General features: G+C 42.7%; 1 protein-coding gene across 1 annotated transcript in view; it reads right to left on the bottom strand.

The window, feature by feature from the left end:
- The window catches only part of ITCH (itchy E3 ubiquitin protein ligase), a 50,685-nt gene extending 37,412 nt beyond the window's left edge, over positions 1-13,273 (bottom strand). Inside the window, exon 1 of the mRNA XM_028734894.2 lies at positions 13,113-13,273. The gene's annotated coding sequence lies outside the window, so the exon portion shown is untranslated. The remainder of the gene's footprint in view (positions 1-13,112) is intronic.
- Between the last annotated feature and the right edge of the window lie 417 nt (positions 13,274-13,690).

Here is a 13,690-nt window from a genome sequence, read left to right as displayed (position 1 = left end):
AGTTATAGCCCAGGGAGGTACAATTATATACATGATTAAGAGGAACCAGGACTCCATGTGGCGCTGCTGAATATGACTATCAGATTCAGCTTACATATTCAGCAAGTTCCTGGTCTTACCTCTACCAGGAACATACTAGGTGGACTTAGGCAATTTCACCTTTAGTCCCCCATGTGTAACATGGGTGACCTTGGGCCAGTCACCATTTTTCAGTCTAACATACCTTACAGGAGGATAATATGGAGATGAGGTGAGCTATATGGGCCACCTTGAGTTCCTTGTATAAAAGGTGAGATACAAAGCAAAAATAAATGATGAGATAAAAATAATACTGTGCATCCTTATAGGATTGCTATGTGAATTACAACAATAAAACATAGGCCAATTGCTGTAAGCACTATATAAATGCTAAGCATGATTAATATTAATTTCTTCCTACTATAATTACTATTGCAAATAGTTAGCTTGCTGTATGCACATATGAGAAAGGTGGGGGATTTGTTTTATGGAGCATGGGACTCCATGGGTGGAGATGAATCAAACTTCTGGGGGCCAGGAATATAACCAGCCTATCTTGGGATGCACAGCTCTAATTTGCCTACTTTAAGAAAACTCTGATGGTTAAAAAAGCATTTTCACAACCTAGCTTTATTTGTCCCTATGGTTAAGAGGAAAGCCTCTGGGCTTATTTCAGTCATATGAAGTAATTCCTATTTAGCACAGACACGCAACCTGTTTGATTATCTCTGAAAAGACAGAGACAATTAGAAGTTACTTTCAACTTGTCAAAATTAACCATAGGTTAATGCTCTAGCTATAGTGTCTGACAGCACCATGGAGGAGACCTGTGTGAATGTTTAACAGAAAGGAATACAACAGACAGAGAAAGTTACTATTTGTTATTATTAACCTAATGGTGAATTCAGATGCTGAGTTTTATGCCGTGCAGTGATCTCTATTTAACATAACCCATTGGTGGCAAAATTGTCTGAACCAGTTCAAGGGCATCACATTTCACTTGGTTAAAAAAACGTTCCTCTGAAGTGCATGGGCCTCAGTAATTCAACTAATCGGGACCTCCTTTGCCCATGACTTATACCACATGATCATCATGGTAGGAGATTAGTCATCTGAAACAGTTATAAAAGGAAATGCTTCATATAAGCATCCAATAACCCTAAAACATTAGGTAAGGAGAAGTTTCTGATGCTCACTATTATGCAAGTCTGCAGATTTTGAATCTTTAAGAGCTTTCACAACTGCAATTGATAGGTTTAGCAATCAAGACAGTAGTGAGCCCTGAAACATCACCATCCACCTATACAAGTGATGGAAAACTCATTCTCTAAGTGCCAGTATTTAAGTAGCCAAAACAGCACTAACCACCCAGACAAGGGAGGTATCACTAGCATTACTGGGGACCCAAAATAGGCCAATGAAGGATGAGTGGTCATACAGTGCTGGCTTACTGTTTGGGGGATGGAGACTAGGGAAAGGGGGAAATAAAATGGGCTGAGGTACCCAAACTGGCCGCCATACTGAAGGGGGGGGGAGCGCTTAAGGTTAATAAATAACCCCAAATAGTGTTGCAAATAACTCATTTTGAGTTCATTGTTGAATTTATTAACTTCATCTATAATATGGCCATTCTGAAAGCTTTAGCTGCATCTGTTCACCAAATTTCAGCATCCTCACTTTACATGAGGAATTGTAAAGCATATAAAAAGATGTCAAAGACTGAAGGAACTGATTATTCTTAGTTGAAAGGTATTTATTTTAAAAAAGTTGCAAATAGGCAAAATACTGTTAATAAGCAGGCTTATGAGTTTATCTCCCCTACATGCAATCGTCATGGAAAACTAATTAACAAGCTTAAACTGGGAGATTAGGTTTAAATTGAACAAACGTTTTCTAGCCAAAGAAATAGGTGAGTAGCAAACAGATTAAAGGCTGTCACACTTGTCTATTTTTAAATGCACTATATAAAACAGAAGATGCAGCAAGTGCCTTCTTTAAAGGCAGAAGTAAAGACTACTTGGCACTTAAGTGTCTTCTACTCTTAATATCCTGTTTCATTTTATATTGAATGTCAGAAGGTGGAGAATGAACTGCAGACGTGTGTCAATTTTACTCAGTATAAAATATATTTAGCACATATATTTGAAGTAGGAAATACCTTGAATGGATGCTGTTTCAAGGTACCTATGATGGTAATAACAATAGGTGTCACATTAAAGCATGAACTTTACATGTTGTAATGTCTGATAGACAAACTGTAGTTAATCTTAACTATGGTCTGAACAATCCAACTCCAGGAGGAGGAGGGAATGAAAGCCTATGTCTTACAGTGTCTTGTTCTCAAAGCACAACTGATTGGCTAGAAGATACCTACTAATTTCTTTATCTTTATCTTTTACTAATTTAATTTACAAGCCCTCACTACTGACCAAGGGTTTGGTATCATAGAAATTTTAATTGTCTACAATTGCTTGAGGTGCTGTGATGTAACTGACTGTTCAGTAACATTCTAGTAAGAGGCAAACAATCAGCACAAAGGGACCAGCTGATGTGTGAAGAGCCATAAGAAGGCAAATTTCGGAAATACCCTTTGCTTCCTAAGTGATATTTGAGGATGTGATTGCTAGATTAGGGCGGGGGTGGTGGAGCAAAATACTTTTCCTGACAGTGACTCTAGCATACACGTTTGTTACTGGCAGGAATCAGAACAACTCTAAAAATTAGGATCATTCCACCAGAATAATTATAATTTTATTTATTATTAAATAATTAGTTTCCTGGTCCAATTCAAAGTGATGGTTTCGATCTATAAAGCCTTAAATGGCTCAGTACTGCAAAAGCTCAAGGACTGCCTCTCCCAATATGAAACAACCTGGACCCTGCAATCATCATCAGAGGCCCTTCTTCATGTGCCTCCCCTGTCAGAGCTTTGGAAGATGGCAACACAAGAACAGGCCTTTCCTGCAGTAGCTCCATGCATGAGGAATGCTATCCTCAGGGAGGTCTGCCTGGAATCTTCGTTACATATCTTTAGGCAAAAACATTCCTTTCCTCCCAGGACTTTGGCTAATGAAACAATCTATAGCCTTTTAACCTGGTGGGCATTGTTTTTGTTTGTTACTATTGTATGTATTTTTGTATTTTTATATTGTAAACCACCCTCTATTCCTCATATGAAGGGCAATATAGAAATTTAATAAATATTAATGAAACAATAAATATGAACAATTGCTATCCTATATTCCTAAACTTCGCCATTGACATCCAGTTACATAACTGGAACAGGAAGTATTCGAATGCTTGAGAGAAACCCAATGTTTGCAGAAGTAGAAAAAAGCAAGCAAAAAAAACTCCCCATCCCAAAACCTAGTCCACTGAGGACCCTTTGTCACAGGCCAGATAACACTGAGTGCAACTGTGGTGGGGGGGGGATGGAAATTGGGCAGAACAGTGCTTATTATTATTATTATTATTATTATTATTATTATTATTATTATTATGGAATATACCAGAAGCATGACTGCCTGGCTGGAAGGAAGCCTTCTTGCCTCTAATAGCTTCTCTGACTCCACTTGTTAACCACATTGGCATCCTCTTCACACTCATGGTATCTTTCCTTCTCTGTGGTATATAGTCCCCTTGAGCTTCTAAGACTGTATTTTTATACAGCTCCCAAGCATTCTGGAGTGATCTGATCTGACCTTCTTGACTTTGCCTTTCAACTTCCATTTTATCAAGCCACTCATTTTGGGGAAGTCTCATTTTTTGAAATCAAATGTTACGGTGTCAGATTTTCTTGGTGATTGACTGTTTATATGTAGTATATTTAATTTAAGAACACTATGATCTCTGCTCCCAGTTGGCTTAAAAACACTTACATGCTGCAGCAGAGGTAATGGTGTCTCATTGGCTCTCTGCATTCCACCTCAGTTAACCCACACTGGCTTGGACTCTTCTAACATTAGCATACGTATAAACACAGAGAATATACAAGACTCACTCTTCAAGTGTCTTTGGCACTTCCATTTTGATCTATGATGCTTTCTCCTCTATCAACTGCAATCATGTGCTCCTGCATTCACAGTGCTGAGTTGTATACCTCCCACATTTAAATTTTCATTAATTTTATCATCGTCATTTGAGTGAGATTTGCTCCAAACCCTACTCAGCTCCTGTGGGCTTTTCCTCCCCCCCCCAAACAGTTTAAAAGCTGCTCTGCCAGAGCATCACAGCCGCAGAGCCACCCCCCAGCCAAGCACCAGCTTACTGTCGCCACTGCCGCCACCACCAAGGGAGAGAGGTAGGAGGGTACCGGGAGGGTCAAGGAAGCCACAAGGAATTGCATGGCCTAGCCCAGGCCCGACCCCGAGCTTACCTCCCTGGCAGCTAGTGCCAAAAGAGCACCCCAGGAAAAAATAAACGCAACGTGGCCACTCCCTTGCTGAAAAATTATTATATTTTTTTTCTTTGAAGAACTGTAATAGTGTCCATGCAGGAGGCCTGAACCATTGAAGGTCACTCCCTGGGACTGCTGCCTTAGCCCTAACCCAAGGACCCAACATCCAGGTCCTGTGGGCCCCGCAGTGAAATTAAAACTGCCTGTGAGTCAAGGCTTTGGCATTGCCACGTTTTGCCATGTGTCTTTGTTGCTAGGGAGTGGTAAAAGAATTCCTCTTCTAGAGCATAGTACGACGGGGCGTCAGTGGGCCTTAGGATGGGATCATAAGGAATGGTCTCAGGGTCGGTAGGCCCAACTCTCTGCTCACAAGGTTCCCAGAAATATGAGAGAGCCCTGCTCTGCCAGACTGTCACAAGGCCATCTGTTTTGGGTTTTGATTTTTTACATGGCTGGAGGACTGGGAAGGGCATTTATGTCTACTGGGATGCTACCTAGCAAGGCTAGGAGTATACAAAGCTGCCTAATACTGGGTCAAGGAGCCATTGGTTTACCTAATTCAGTGTTGTCTACTCTGACAGGCAGTGTTCCTAGGGGTTCAGAAAAGAAGGTATTTCTTATCCTACCTGGAGATACCAGAGATTGAACCTGGGATCTTCAACGTGCAAAACAGATGTACACCAACCTATGATCCTTCCCCATCAGGCAAAATGTGAGGAAGAGGAGGTATCACATAGGTCACCAAGGAGAAGGATGGGCAAAAGGGGCTAAATGGTCCGTATAGGAGGCAGGCTATTGCTTCACGCAGCACATCTCCTAACTGGCTAGTTTGCCTGGTATAGCAGTCCAACCCTTTTTGAGTGTGCAGTTGTCCCCTGGATTCAAACAAGGGGCCTCGAGGATGTAAAAAGGGAGTAGGGAACTGGATCCACCCAGAGGACGGGCTCCAGAACTGGCCCACTCTCCAGTTAATTTTGACATATGGTTGACATGTGGGATGCCATATGAGACAGTTCAAGGTGTGGGAGTGGCCAAAGGCTCATCTCCAGCCTTAGAGCTGTGATGTTTAAAAGCAAGATGTCTTACTGCTTAGATAAAAAAAATCCACACCTGACCTCATGTGACTGACATATAGGCCTGATTTGTACAAAATGACCACATGGGCCAAATTCAGAGGACTGACATGCTAATCAGACTTGTGCATGAAAGGTACTCCACAGCTAATGTAGAAAACAAGCTGCTTGGGTTTAGGGTTTATCTTGCAGTCCCAGTGATTGTAACATCTGATCCATGGGCTGCAGTGGGATGATGTCAATGACCCATGGTTTGTCTGATGCCTGTCTTGCTGCTGATGTTGAGTGTGAACACATTGTGGAACTCGAACTGTGGGTTGGGAATCCCAGGAGCTCCCTCTTTTGCCATGATTATGATTTTATGTTATTTTGCCAGGCATGCAAAAGGTGAGTAGGAACATATTTGCCCCTTCCTCCTGATGGGGCTCAAACTCCCATTATGTGCTTCCTAATCTTATGTAGGGAGCTGCTGAAGAATGATTGCAGCAGTTAGTGTATGCCTGTCTTATTGCATGTTTTGGCCACTTCACTTTAATTCTTGGCAACAGTGACTTCCCCTCATTTGGTCTTGAAACTTTGTCCTAGGGAGGGCTGTGTCCTGTTCTCTGGAGGCCCGGGAAACTACATCAATGTTGTTTTGCATGGACTGTCCTCCCTCCCTTTGTATGTGCTGTTCTTCCAAAAAAAGTGGTTGTGAGTGACATGCAAGGATTCAGACTCCAGCCTATAAGGATGCATGGGGCCAGAAGGAGCAGAGATATTGGTGGCTGTGCAACCAGGGCAGATGAAGTGGAAATACTCTAGTATTATCTTACATGTAGTGTGTGCTGGAGGCATATCCTCACCATCCTGTGTTCATCCCTCTGAGTGGGATGGTATATGTGTGTTGCTGTCAGTACAATTCTCTGTGTATGTATGTTGTTTTGACACCGTGTTGTTTTCTCCTTGCTGTACCTTCCCTGTCCCTCTGAAGCTGACCACACATAGAAGAACATAGTGGCCATCTGCCAGCCTAGTATTGGCATATCTCCATTCATGGAATTAAGAGTATAAAATTGCCATATAAATGCAATAAAGCTATAACATACAGCTGGAATAGCTAACATAGTCCCCTTTAGACATTGTTAGACTCCCAGCTGCCGTACATCCCACACAGTATGGCGAATGATAAGAGTTTAGACCAAAACATCTGCCGGGCACCACATTGGCTACCCCCACCACTGTCACTGACATCAGAACATAGGAAGAGCCTGCTGGATCAGGCCAATGGTCCATCTAATTCAGCATCACAGTGGCCTACCAGATGCCTGTGGGAAACCTATAAGCAGAGTTAGAGCACAGGATCCTATGACTTCCAGTAACTGGCATTCAGAACCATTACTACTTCCAACTGTGGAGACAGAGCATAGTCATCATGGTTAGTAGCTATCAATAGTGCTCTTCTCTACGTCAAGTAGATGAGTTCCAAGCATTGCCTCCATGACAAATAGACTTGGGAATATATATGCTGTTCTGAGCTCTTTATAACAAATAGTATATTACATGGGTTGGTTGCTGCGATCTTGTTTTCTAAAAATTGAGATTTTTTTAAAAGATAACATTTCTTTTGTACACTGAACACTACTGGAAAATCCAACTGCGCAGGTATGACTGCATTTTTCCTCATGATCGTAATAAGCATTATGTAACCTTGGTTTAAAAATTCAATTGCAGCCAAAATATAGGAAAACAAGTTTTACTGTACTCCAGAGTAACTTGAGGTTATTATAATTCAAAGTGAAGAGGACAGAATAACTTATTCTGGTTAGTTTTACTTGCATGCATATCCCACAAGAAATATGCAATTTGTGAACAACAGCAGACCAAATTCTTTACCAAGACTCCATTCTACGAACTAATGCTTATAAGTGGAACCCTGTGCAGTACCTGGGATTTCAACAGGATTCAACATGGACACAAGCACTAAAGATAAAAGTGGTATAACTGTAATGAGTTTGACCAAACTGCGGGAGGTAGTGGAGGACAGAGGTGCCTGGCGTGCTCTGGTCCATGGGGTCACGAAGAGTCGGACACGACTAAACAACAACAACAAAATAAAACAAACTCCATTCTATTACTCCTCCCATTATTTACCCACAGTAGTCAGAATTACATGTCCAAAGTACGATCAGTATTCATTGGACAGTTGGGGAAGGGGTTGGCCCACTTATTTCATCTATTTTTCCCCTGCAAACCTCCAGTCGAGCCATACTCATAGAGCCATGAAAATAAATGGACTTAAGTTGTGACTAATTGAAATCCATCAGTTTCAACAGGTCTACTCCACATATGGCTTGGTGGATGCTACTCATAATAAAAAAAGGTGTATGAGCTTAAAGTTTATAATATTTTTCTCAGCCTTGTCCAAACACCCAGAATTCCTAATAACTGAATTCATCAGAAATCTATCCTGTTAATGTTTTCTCTTGTTCTCAAGTTTTGCTTCCAACTGTGATGCTGTCATCCCTATTCAAACATCTGAAAGAAAAAACCTTGCCATACAGCTGAAAATATATGAATCTGCTACTTTATCATGGGATATAAATTAAGCAGCTGAAGACCGAGAATCCGAAGAGCCCACCCATAAAGACAACCAACCTGTGCATCTTTGCATGCTTTGGCCTTGCCTCCTTCAAAACAGCTTCCACTGGGGTCAGGTAATTCTGCCACTTCTCTGTAATCTACAACTGGATTATCCAATCACTCCCAAAGCAGTGGGAATTATAATCCCTCAGAGAATGTCCATGCTGAATCTCTGCATTAGTTGTTGCTCTGGCGCTAGCCTCTTTTAATCAATATGTACATCTAGAATATAGTGGTTCACACAGATTGCTAGAGGATAGAGTCCTTTGAGGCAGATACTATTTACACATCCTAAAAACAAAGTTTTCAAGGATAAAGTTACAATTCTAATGTTGTTTTCTTAAACAGCACCTCAGAAGACAAGGGAATCAGACAAGTTTAGAAAACAATGTACTACAGGACAGAATTAACAAGTTAGACAGAAATACTTTTCTGGAAATAAATTTCATAAACCTCTTTCATCTGGCCTTTGAGTTTGTATATACTTTTTCCTTTATAGGAAAAAGACCCTGAATCATGATACCTGAATGCAGAAGGTATTCAAGTTTAAACCTGTGCTCACAATGAGCCTGTAGCCTGGAAGAGTTTATTTATTTATTAACATTTATATTTAAAGAAACATTGACATTGCAATAAAGATCAGTGGGAACATTCAAACAACTGCTCCTGTTCCTTTATATAAATGCTTTTCATATTTGAGGTAAGAACAAACAGGTACTGTACAGCAAATTTCTCATAATTACAAACTAATTTCACAATCTGTAGGTCCATAATGAGCATAAGGACAACAAGCTTGGGAATTATCTGGTTGCATTGGACAAGTTCCTAGTGACAAAGCCTATCATTATACGTGTCATCGCCTGGCAGTTTCAGAATCAGTGCCAAATACCACTGAACAAAGTAGTCTACTATCTATGAAGTGGGGGAGACATTATGCCTTTTAAAGATAAGCCACCTTCTCTTATCTGTTTCTGAATGTACCATTTTTCAAAAAAAAAAAAGTTTTCAAGCATCCTAACAAATGTATTTGAGGACACCTTCTTGTGTATCAGCATAGTTTTCACAAACAGCATTCCATAGATTTGCCCTTTGCTGAATTCCAAAGTATATGTTTTGCTCCTATACCAATAGATATTGATCCAACAAAGACCATCACCTTATCTATTCTATATAGCCTATTTCCACAAAGTGAAAACCACAAAGTAAAGCAATGGTCATTGGTTCCAATGGCTTTAAAACCATTCATTACAGCAGAATTAGATCATCGTGGAGGATAAGTCTCCAAAATCCATGGATAATTATATCTATCAAAAGCTATTAGCCATGACAGCTATCAGAACCTCCAGTTTCAGAGGCAGTATGCCTCAATACTAATTGTTATTAGTTATTGCCATCATGCCCTGTCTGTCAGGCACAGGAACTTTTGAGCGGTGTGCACTGTAATCAAAACACTTTAAACTGTGGTCTAATGCAATGTGTGAACAAGACATTTGTGTACACCCAATATGCAATACAAGATTATTTAGTTCACAATTTCAATGGCCTCTTTTACAAAACAACTTTGTTTTGGCAACAGCATCATTGTGTGTTATTGGCATTCATCCATTATAAATATTTGCCTGTTAGCTGCCAAATGAATCAGAACACAAGTAATTTTTGGTGAGACCTACAAAACCATGTCTGTTTTCAGTTTCCAAATTCAGGCTTTATGGTGCTATTTTTACATGAATATCAACTTATCATTCATATGCTTTGTAATAACAAAAAGTGCTAAACTTAAAACTGCAAAATGAAATACCTTTACTTGGAGCTAAGATTTATGAGTAGAACTTTCTTTTTAAATGACTTGTCCACAATTTAAATTCATTTTTAAATGTATTTTCAATAATAATTCACAAGCTTTTTTCAGATTTCCTATGTATTTAAAATATTTTGCAGTGCTGCAAGACAAAGTTTGCAATTTACTAAGGAGTAAAAGCCACCTAACTCAGTACAACTTACAGTGCAAGTGCATCTGAAAGTAAGGCCCCAAACATAAGCATACAAAAAAAGAAACAAGTCACCCTTAATGGGACCGACTTCTTAGTAAGCATGTACAGGATCAGGATGCAAGTGCAGTTGGTTTTAGACTTATACCAGTGATACAGTAAGTCCTACTGACTATAGCAATTTCTGTTTTAAGACACACAGTGGTGCCTCGCAAGACAAAATCAATCCGTTCTGCGAGTCTCTTCGTCTTGCGGTTTTTTCGTCTTGCGAAGCACGGCTATTAGCGGCTTAGCGGCTATTAACGGCTTAGCGGCTTTAAGAAAAAGGAAACAAACTCGCAAGAAGTTTCGTCTTGCAAAGCAAGCCCATAGGGAAATTCGTCTTGAGGAACGACTCAAAAAACGGAAAACCCTTTCGTCTAGCGAGTTTTTCGTCTTGCGAGGCATTCGTCTTGCGGGGCACCACTGTATTCCCCTCTTTTGGTACTGTTTCTCAAACATTTGTAACTTTATCCCAAGTGGTTACAAGCAGAGACGTCTCAAGATTCTGTTGTATTCATCTATTAACATTTCTTGTCCAACTTGAAGCACAAGGTCCCTAGAGAGCGATGCAATCTTTCAAGCACAACTACAAAATTACTGAGTAAAGAATAATAGGAAAAGAACAAAACAGGTTGTAAATAGATCTGTTGTGGTCAATAGGGCCAATTCCCAAGTAAGTATGTACAGGATTGCAACCTTCCCGTTCAATTAGTCATTGTAGAGCCTAACAAGTCACCTGATTTCAAGAGACTTAGGTCAAACGAATTCTGCACAGAATCTTGCTGAATGGCTGAAATCTTATGAACAGTTACATGAACTATTGGAATCAGAGGGGCTAACATTAGAGTAACCATTAGAAAGGCTTTATGTCCATATAGCAATTCCCCTCCTTACAGTGTAATATGCATCCAAGGAACTCTTCCCACACATTTGCTGCAATGAGACTGTTATTACTGGTAGTATAAAGCTTTGAAAACCTTCCCATTAACATTTGAAATAATTTAAAGTATTTAGCACCATCTAAATGCGCGGGTGGTGCTGTGGGTTAAACCACAGAGCCTAGGATTTGCCGATCAGAAGGTCGGCGGTTTGAATCCCCGCAATGGGGTGAGCTCCCATTGCTCGGTCCCAGCTCCTGCCAACCTAGCAGTTCGAAAGCACATCAAAGTGCAAGTAGATAAATAGGCACAGCTCTGGCGGGAAGGTAAACGGCGTTTCCGTGCGCTGCTCTGGTTCGCCAGAGACGGCTTAGTCATGTTGGCCACATGACCCGGAAGCTGTATGCCGGCTCCCTCGGCCAATAAAGCGAGATGAGCACCGCAAACCCAGAGTTGGTCACGACTGGATCTAATGGTCAGGGGTCCCTTTACCTTTACCTTACCATCCATTCCAAATCCTGTAAGATGAAGGCTCTGCTGTTCAGTGTTTAATATTCAAAAACTATCAGAATTTAAAAGCAGTTCAGCCTTTTTAACTGGAACAACAGACACAACAGTTGCTAACAATCCTCAACTTTAGATTGATGACTTTCATATCAATTATGTACTGCATTTCATTATATTTATCTCTTGCTTGTTCTAAACTTAAAAGTAGCACCCCATAAGGTGACCTAAAGCCATCTAGCAAAAGCCAATCCACGCTTTATGCCGCAGGTATAGATGCAACATGTATATTTGCAAAGGCAAACATCATTAAAGCATCAAGGGGATACTGTGTTTGTAACGACACAGGGACACAAGCCAAGAGAGTCTCAGTTGGTCAGGGCTGCACTACACCTTTTGAAATGTACAAGATTTTCACAGCTAAGAGTTCCAAAACATCATTCCCCCCCTCAAGCCATCCAAACCCAATAACCTAAACAGCAGGATCTGCTTGGCTTCCTTAAAAAGTAGCAGGTGGAAGAGAAGAGAGTGCATTCCCTGTATTTAACAACTGGTGCTGTCCGGATATGGCCGCTAGATGACAGAGACATACAGAAGCCAACGAGAATAAGAACAATCCAGGAAACAATATTCCGATAAATGCTAACGAAACTGGAATGGGTGAAAAGAGCCAAGAGCTGTGGACAGCAGCAAAGGATACACATAACTACAGCATGTACTTACACAAACAGCATTGGAGTGTCTCCCTGAGGCTGGGAACCTTCGGGTCACACATACACACACACCCCAGCTTTGCGTCCCAGACCAAAGGGCCACCCACCTCGGGACACCTCCATCCATCCCACCCACCCACCGGGCCTCGTCATCCTGACAACACAAGGTCGCGAAAAGGGGGACCGAGAAGAAAATTAGGCCATCTTGAGTGCACAATCCCTGCGAACAACTTCAGTGAAGGGGGAAAGAAAACGCCTGCCGACGGCATAGCAGGAGAGGAAGGAAGAAGAGGCCGTAATGGGAGGGGATGTCTCCTTCCCACCCGCGCATCATCCCCAAACCCCTCAGTCTGAAGCTGTGAATGCCTCTCAGTCCACAGGTAAAGCGGGGAGGCACTGAGCCAGTGGCGTAGCGTGGGTTGTCAGCACCCGGGGCAAGGCAAGTAATTTGCGCCCCCTAACCCGTGGATTTGCGCCCCCTAACCCCCAGATGTTGCGCCCGGTGCGGCCGGGCCCCCCTGCACCCCCCACGCTACGCCACTGCACTGAGCTCACAGGCTGGAGGTGGGGGAGAGGGAGGGAAGAACGGGATCCCCTTCCCCTTCGAAGGATATTGGGCAGGACCCCACCCACCGCACCCCCTCCCTCCCCCTAAGCGAGGCTGCTGCACCTGCTGCCAGCCTTCCCCTCCTCGCCGCCGCCCACCCTTCGCAAGCCAGGCCTACCTTGAGCTCCCCCGCCCTGCCTTAGACGCCCCCTCCCTCGGCCTCGGTCTCGCCGCAGGCCCAGAAAGAAAAGCCTTCTTTCCCCCCACCCCACCCCCGCGGGCCCAGCTCCTCTACCGAGGCAGCCCGAAGAGCACACAGCAAGCTCCTCACCAGCGAGAAAGGCGACGGCTCCTCGCCTAAGATGGCAGCCAGTCCAAGTCCAACCTGAGGCGGCTTCTGTCCAAAGTCAGGCGCGCGAAAGACGCACGCGCACAACAAAGGCGGAAGGAGAAGGAGAAGCGAGCGGGCGCGAGGCAGAAGGCGGGAGCCGGGAGCGACGACGACGACGAGGAGGAGGCGTACGCAGACGCAGGGGGGAAAAACCCGCGGGACTACAATTCCCAGCATGCCGTGAGAGAAGCCCGGCGCGCTCCGACTGGCTCCTCAGAGAGAGAAAGGGGTGGTTCAGTTCCACTCGCCAATGCCTGGCTTTCTCATTGGCTGTCGCTTTTGTTTCTGTTTACTCGAAAAGAAGGGGTGGGTTGGATCCAGGGAAAAGGGCTTCTACAGGTTTCGTCCTGTTCTTAAGGTGGTGCCTGAAGGCTGTCAACTCTGCAGTTGAGTTTAGCCAATTTCTGTTTCGAACTGTGGAGGAAACCGCTGTGGTTGACATGTGCCCCTGACTCATTTGCAAAAAACAGCAAGAGTCCTGCGGACTTAACACATTTATTATGGCACGAGCTTTTGTG

The sequence above is a fragment of the Podarcis muralis genome, chromosome 5 (assembly GCF_964188315.1).
Source record: "Podarcis muralis chromosome 5, rPodMur119.hap1.1, whole genome shotgun sequence".
Lineage (NCBI taxonomy): Eukaryota > Metazoa > Chordata > Lepidosauria > Squamata > Lacertidae > Podarcis > Podarcis muralis.
Note: the sequence above shows the minus strand (reverse complement) of the source record. Positions and strands in the feature narration are given on the sequence as shown.